Raw genomic sequence first — 7,961 nt, 5'->3', positions numbered from 1 at the left:
AAATTAAAGCAAGCATCTGCTCATGTTTTCCCTTTGGGATAGAGCCCAACCTAGTTGGGTTATTATATTTGCATTGACTGCATTATACTTCTAATTGAGGTGTAGTTTTAGGTGATATCATCTACAAGGGTTTCTATATTACTAACAGATACCACACATCCCCTATAGACTCTTTTAATAAACAGAGTCTCCTGCCAGGGTAGAAATAGAAAAAGGAACCGACAAACACTAAGGATCAAAATAAAAATACGCAGCCACAAATGAGGTCACATAAGAATGAGAGGACCATAGATTAAGTAAAAAATACACATTACGGGAGAAAAGTTTCAACATATCCGTAACAACATCCGAAGATGCCTCAAACTTTGGGTGATTAGTAGTGTATATAACTAATTTTGGCTATTATCAATAAGAATAAATAAAAGAAAAAGCAACATACTTTGGTGCAGGAACTGATGAAGTAGAAATAGGGGCCCTATTGGGCCGATGAGCCACTAGAGAGGGGCACTCTTGTTGTATGTTCCTAGTCTTACCACATCGAAAAAGTCTATTTCTCCCCTTCTCACACTGGCCATGATGATGCTGACTATATAATCTACAAGGTGGGTAGGTTGGTTCTAACTAGGCCCAGTGGCCTGATACTGGGCACCTTGTGCCCTAGAAGAATTACCACTCTAAAAATTTCTATCAACCAATAACCTCAAATAGGGAGCACTAGACGTAGAATAAGAGTTATGACTCACTCAATTCTCCCTCTTGGACCACTTACTACTAAATTGTTGGCCTCCACTTTGTTCAGAAAATTGATAACTCTTTCTCTACCTCTCATCAATCTTAATTTATTTCTTTTTCTCTTTCCCCACTTGTTGCATATACAAAACCAATCTATAGATGTAAATGTCTTTGATCAATAAAGTTGCCTTTCTCTCAAAGACCAACTCACGAGACAATCTTGTAGAAAACTTACGTATTCTATACCTTATGCTTGAAACCTTCTCTGGAGCATCATGAATAAATGATGAAACTTTAAGGAATACTCCTTGATAGACATCTTTCCTTGCCTTATATTAACAAACTCGTCCGCCTTTGTTTCTCTTAACTCTTAATGAAAGAAGCTGACCAAAAATACATTAGAGAAATCCTCCCATAAGGATAACTCCTAAACATCACCCTTTGCCTAACTCCACTCTTTGGATCATTGGTATACCACATCGTTAAATTAATGTACCTCAAATGCCATCCCCTTCCATATTAGTATAATGCATAACTCTAAAAATCTTTTCCATCTTATCTAAAAAAACTTAAGAATGCTACTCTACCTTAACACCGATAAAGAAAGAAGGACTCATCCTTATGAACTGTCCAACCCTTGTGGGCTCAAGAGATAGATTAATAGATGCATACTATCTTACCTGAGAAGCCATCAACTAAGAAATCATATGAATCAACTGATGAAACTCAACATTTGTTATTCCAACTTGAGGATTTATAGGGGGACTAGAGGGAACCGATGCAACTCTAGGACCATCAAGAATCAGACCTTTAGACCAGGTCTGGACTCCATAAGTTCGATTAGCTCTATCCACATTGTTCTCAGTAGGGACAGAAGGGTTTACCTAAACATCACATATTTTTTGAGGCATGATCTGAAAGTTAAGAAAACAATAATAAGAGGAATCCAAGACCTTAGAATCTATAGCTCGAGATAGAACAACAAGAAAAAGGAAGCATTCTTAAATGTCTCGTAGCCTCTCACCTATAATTATGGCATGCTACATACCCATAAAAGAGAGTCTACTTGACATGACATTAAAGACACCTAACTGACCATGAACCTAGGCTCTAATACCAACTTTACATGACCCAAAACTGAGCCTTATCATATGGTCATCTTTAGCCCAACAAGGACCAAAGATCAACCTAATAACCTGACCTAACCATCATATCAATGCATAAGTTATGGATGATCTTCGAACATATAACAAGATAGAGCAAAAGGGTCAAATAATAATCACTTTAGAAGTGTCTAATCAACCAATTAATGTCAATATACTAAAAAACATACCCAAGTTCACAATCATCCACAAAGCCTCTATAAATTTGATGTTTATAATATATCGGGACATGACCCCGACAATAGCCAAAAACCAAGTTTGAAATAAGTCTATGACATAAGGTTGAAAGACCCTAAAATGTATGCCTTCTTTTGAATGGAAGCTCAACACTGCAAAGTCAACTCACGAACCTCGCAAACACCTAGTCACTATGCAGAAAGGGAAGAACAAGCTCTGGCCCCTATGCCGCATGGGGACACAATGTCGGGAGAATGTTAGTTGTGTAACTCAAGGGTAAGGATAAAATAATATCATTATTCAAAACCAAGTAAAACCATCATAAGATACCACATTTAAATACTTAGGAAAATATGTTGACATGTATTGATACATAAAGTGCAAAAAATAAAGCATGAATTAGCATGCAATTCAAAGCACCCAATCATGATATATGAAATGGAGGACTCTAACCTTCTACTTACATAGATTAGGACGTTCAAACTTCCCAGTTACATCAGGCAAGAGGTCTTTAACCCCAAGCTGTCTCATTAAGAAAGTGGACTCTAACTATAAGATGTCTTATAAAGCAAGTGGATGCCATCTTATCAAGAAAGTGCACTCTAATAATAAATCATTCTATTGGGAAAGTGGACTCTAATAACAAGCCATCTTTTAAAGCAAGTAGACTCTAACCACAAGCCATTACTTCCAGTACTAGTTGACATAGGGACTCTAGCCCTTTGTCCATGGATTCACATCCACTTTTTTTAACATTCAAGGAATCTAACCCACTTAGATAATTCATACCATCTAGGATCTAATTCAACACCATACATGACCACAAGGTCATTATGAATCATTTATCAATTAATTATTCTAATAGGAAAATGCCTTAGATTCAATCACCATTCAAGTGAAATTATGGTCATCAAGAACTTTACCAAACCATTTATTCTTAGTTAGCATTCTTACACCAAGCTTTAGTTCAAACATAATTCAGTTTCATTCTTAAGGACTCAAACCCTTTTTAATTAATCAAACAACTAAGGTTACCAATAAACTCATTATATGGACAAAAAGATCTTTACAAAGTCATTTACCAAGTATTCTTACTCATTAAACCATTTTCTTAGCTCAAAACACTATTAACGTATAACTAGTTATTTCTCTTTGACATTTTTACAACAACTTTTAGGGCATACATTTACCATGACCAAACCCAAGTGAAAACCATAAAAAGTTTTATTACTCAAGACCCATTTGTGAAACCACAATCAACAAGTACCCACATATGTAAACCATCACTAAAAACATGTATAACCACAAGTTTGGACAAGAGTAAACAATACCCATCATTATGCATCAAAACTCTTAACATTTGAGGTTAAAACCCACCATTAAATAATCAAATTATTTTTTAAAACATATGATATTTGAGAAATAATAAATACGGAAGAGTCACATGCATTATACATAATGAATCATAGAGAGATTCTTAGTCTCCAAGCTCCTAGATAGCCTCCTTGATGAACCCTAGCCCCAATGTTATTATACAAGTTTAGAGAGTGTTTCAAAATGTTTTGAACTTCTCCAAGTAAATAAATAAGGGAAAAACAATGTTATAGGTCATTGGTCAAAAGGTTTGTGGGGGGGTGTCTAAAATGTCCTTAGCGTAAAAGCTGAAAATTGAACCCAGGAAGGTACAATTTCCACACTAAAATTGTACCCTAGGGTACGAGAAGTACCCTTAATCATACCTTATACCTCACCTAGGACCCTCATTCTAACCTTTATTTGAACATATAGAGTTACGTCGTATCCTCATATCGTACCTTGGTCAGAATCATCAAGATCATCCTCAAAACATCATACAACTTGGCAAGATATGGGTACCCTGACATACAACTTGGGAGAGGCCAAACCATACCTTAGATAGAATTATATCAGCTTAGACTAATCATCATACAAGAGGGCGGGTACTATCCATACCCTAACATAAGAGAGATATGCTCAAACGATATCTTACCTAGAATCTCCAACTCAAGAAATTCTCTAAGGGTTCAAGGACAAGGTGTTTCATCCCTAATTCTCATGAACGATCCAAAAGTCAACTAAAACTAAGAAATATAGAATCTATGTATCAAAAGGCTAATGATACCCATATTGCCATCTTTTTGTTCAAGGTCAAAACAGACCCCCAAAATGGATTGTTGAAAAATACAAAAAATCATAAATTAACTTTAAAAATATTTGCCTCATACCTTTAGAAATCTACAACTATAAAACCAAGTCAAATCAATTAAAAAATGAGGTTCAAATCGAAAAAAAAACTATTTTTGATCTTTACTCGGTTAAATATTTGAAATTTGTTTTAAAATCAAGAATTAAAGTTGTTTTGAAGATGAAACTATGGAAAACTAGTTGTCATAAAATTAATAACATTATTCAAGTGAAAAGGTTAAGAATTTGAGGCTAAATAAAGTACAAATGTTTTTGGGGGTTTTGAACAATTAATCAAGAAATTTGATAAAGAAAAAGGGATGAATTCTCACCTTAAATCCATGAGAGAATCAAGAAAAAGATGTTAATATAGCTTCCCAAGGACCCACAAACTTCACTTTTAAGCTCTCTCACTACTGTAGGTTTTAGCACTTAAGAAGAAAGATGAAAAATGAGCAAAATTGGGTAAAAGGGAGTTATTTATATTCATACCAGGTTAACGGGTACTTAAGGCATAAAACACATTCCTCAAATGTATTTTACCCTTTGTAATCTAGGTTGCTAGTGCACCTGATTTTCTAAGTCCAATATAGACTTTGACAAGGTGATCGAGATTCATTTGGAATCCGATATATGCAAACAATCTATGTAACCATACTAAATACGACACTCCGGACTCAATGGTGATATCATAATTTCAACAAAATATCATTTTCACAAAGTCAACCCCCAAAATCCAAACTCACAATTTTCATAATCGAAGGCCAAAATAAAATTTAAAAGCCATAAAACTACACCAATAATATTACCCATCTAAAATAAATATTTCAAATCTGCTGGCACAATCCATTCAGCCATCTGTTTCTGGGATTAGAACATAACCACAAAATTCTATAATAAGGCTCTCAAAACCTCCAAAAACCATAATAAATCACAAATAATACTAAAATACATTGGAATCATGGCAGTCACCCCATACCATAGAAATACAATAATGCAACTACGAGCAGGGATAAAATAATCAAATAATACAAAATCACAAATTTTACATGTTTTATCAAACTTTATGTCATTAAATCTTCGCGCCTTGAAGTTTTGAATTGGTGATCAAGTTTTCTGTTGTATGTCACCGATGAAGGGAGTTATGAGGTTTAAGAAGAGAGAAAAGATTAGCATGAGGTACATTTGACCATTTGAGATTCATTGCACTTTTATGGAGGTTGCATATAAGTTTGCCTTACCTCCTAACTTTCAACCCTTTATTTAGCTATTTATATATCTATGTTTTGGTTATATATTTCAAATTAGTCACACGGGCTTTAATGGGATTCAATTTAGTTTGATGGGAGGTTGACCTTTGTTAAGGAACCAATGTACATTTTATCTAGGAAAGTAATACAATTTTTTTCCAAATCTATCCAATGGTTAAGGTTCAATAGAGACTAAATCCTATTGAGGAGGCTACTTGGGAGTTTGAGCCTGATATGCACAGTAGTTTCCCTCAACTTTTTATCTATCTAGGTATTTTTTTACTTTTTTATTAGCGGACAAACTAACGTTTAGTGGTGGATGTTGTAATGATCTAAACTTGTCAATTTCAATATTTATTTATTTTGAGCATTTTTCCCTCTACAGTGTTTCTACATCTTGTTTTTGGAGTTTGGGGATAGTTTACATGTTTCTTAATGCGATTGAGAATAATTTTGTCTGAGTTTATGCTTTTTAGAGGCTTGAGAGGCAATATGATTAACTTTGGTCAATATTTATTATTTTAAATGTCAGATGATAATTTAAATTTTGAGTAGATCTCGAATATTAAATTTGGGTCAGTAGTGGGATTGGTTTGATTTTGGGATCTTTATATCTCAATACCATCCTTCATTTGAAAAATAGTAAAATGGGTCCCGATGGTTAATTTTATCTAAACAACATTTCTTCAAAAACTCAACGTCCCCATTGAGTCCACAATGCTAAAATTAGCCTAGTAGCACAATTTAATTAAATTCATAGGATTTATTATGAATTTCAAGGGATAAACCGATAACTTTTCAACTTGGAAAAGTCTTAGTGCAACTGAAGTTTATACAACCACTTTAGTGCATAAAATACAACTTTAGCGGTGGCTTCTTACATGGCAGAGCAACGCCTTAGCAGTCATGCATGACCCATTGCCTACCACTAAAGTAGATACTTTACTGGTTTAGCAAAAAGGGATTGCTTTAGTGGGCCAAGTCAAGGAGGCCTGACTGCTGTAGCAATCACCCCACACTCATGCAATGACTGCTAAAGTGGTTACTTAACCCCTTCATTGGCCAATGTTGTATCAGTATATATACTCTTTTCCATGTCTTCATTCTATTTTGGGACCTTTTGAGCTTTGGGTTTGGGTGATTCTTGAGTATTTCTTCACCATTTGAGCTTGGGTAAGCTCTAAAACCTTATTCCCATTAAACAACTTTAAATCTTGAGTTCAAAATGAAAAACTGGCTTTTCACTGGTAAAGTTTAAAACAAAATTTTCTTTTTATTGGATTTATCTGGTAGACTCCTATAACCCTGGTAAATGTGTTTTTAAAACAAAATTTCTATTTTACCCCTTTTATTTTTTTACTCATAGTTCATACTCGTTTTGGACCCAAATGAAACATGGACAATATGCTATCATTATCTTTGTTTTAATGGGTAGATACTATATTTGAATGTTGTAGTTGATTCTAAGGCCTTTCATATGGGAAAAGCTCCATGTTGAAGTATCGTAGACCAGAATTTCATTATTTTGAGGTAGGTTGTGTCTTATATTCTTTCAAATTCAGATGGGTAGTTAATAAATAAGAAAAGCATTATATAGGTTGTGGTAAATAACTATGGAATTTATATTTTGAGATTATTTTTACTATTATGCGCCCGTGTGGGGGCTTATATTTTGTCGTGGTTTGTTGGTGACATTTTATATTATGTGTTGCCAGTCGAGGCTATATTTTATATCATTAGCCTTATTTGTTCATTTAAATTCATTCATTCTAGATATGATGACTATACGGGGGCTTATATGATACAAATACCTTAGGTAGTTATTGATATGATATTAGTGATATCTTACATGCATAATAATTCTAATGTTCCTGCTTAAAGTTGACTATCATGACTTAGGGAAATTTAATGTTAATTTTTGGGTTCACTTATATACATACGTATTGATGTATTGGATAACATCTTATTGTGTTGATTATGAGCATTAAAACCTTGTTCTATACATATACATTTATGAGATACTAGTACCATTTAGAAATACTATTTTTGAGTAAAAATGAGATAAATTTATGAAAATCCTCATCGTAAATACAAGCCAAAGTGGAGAGTTCATATTGAGATATGACATATAGTATATGAGTTGCGAACTCTTCATTGGTCCCATCCACATTGGATTGCATTTGCTTACCCATTTTCTAGTTTTGTTTTGTTATCTTGACTTATGCATAGTTTTAATGCATTTTCATGTATGTCAGTGCTGTTTTCATTTTCGTGCTTATATATATTAAAAATGTTAGTGGAGACAATGTGAGATACCATTTGGGACTTTTATGCTTATAGGTGACATGCTAATAGTTTATTTTATTTATATTATTTTTTCATTGATCAGTCGACCTATGATACCTATTGAGTACAAGTGGACCGTACTCATCCCTAC

Source organism: Capsicum annuum, chromosome 12 (assembly GCF_002878395.1).
Source record: "Capsicum annuum cultivar UCD-10X-F1 chromosome 12, UCD10Xv1.1, whole genome shotgun sequence".
Taxonomy (NCBI): domain Eukaryota; kingdom Viridiplantae; phylum Streptophyta; class Magnoliopsida; order Solanales; family Solanaceae; genus Capsicum; species Capsicum annuum.
Note: the sequence above shows the minus strand (reverse complement) of the source record.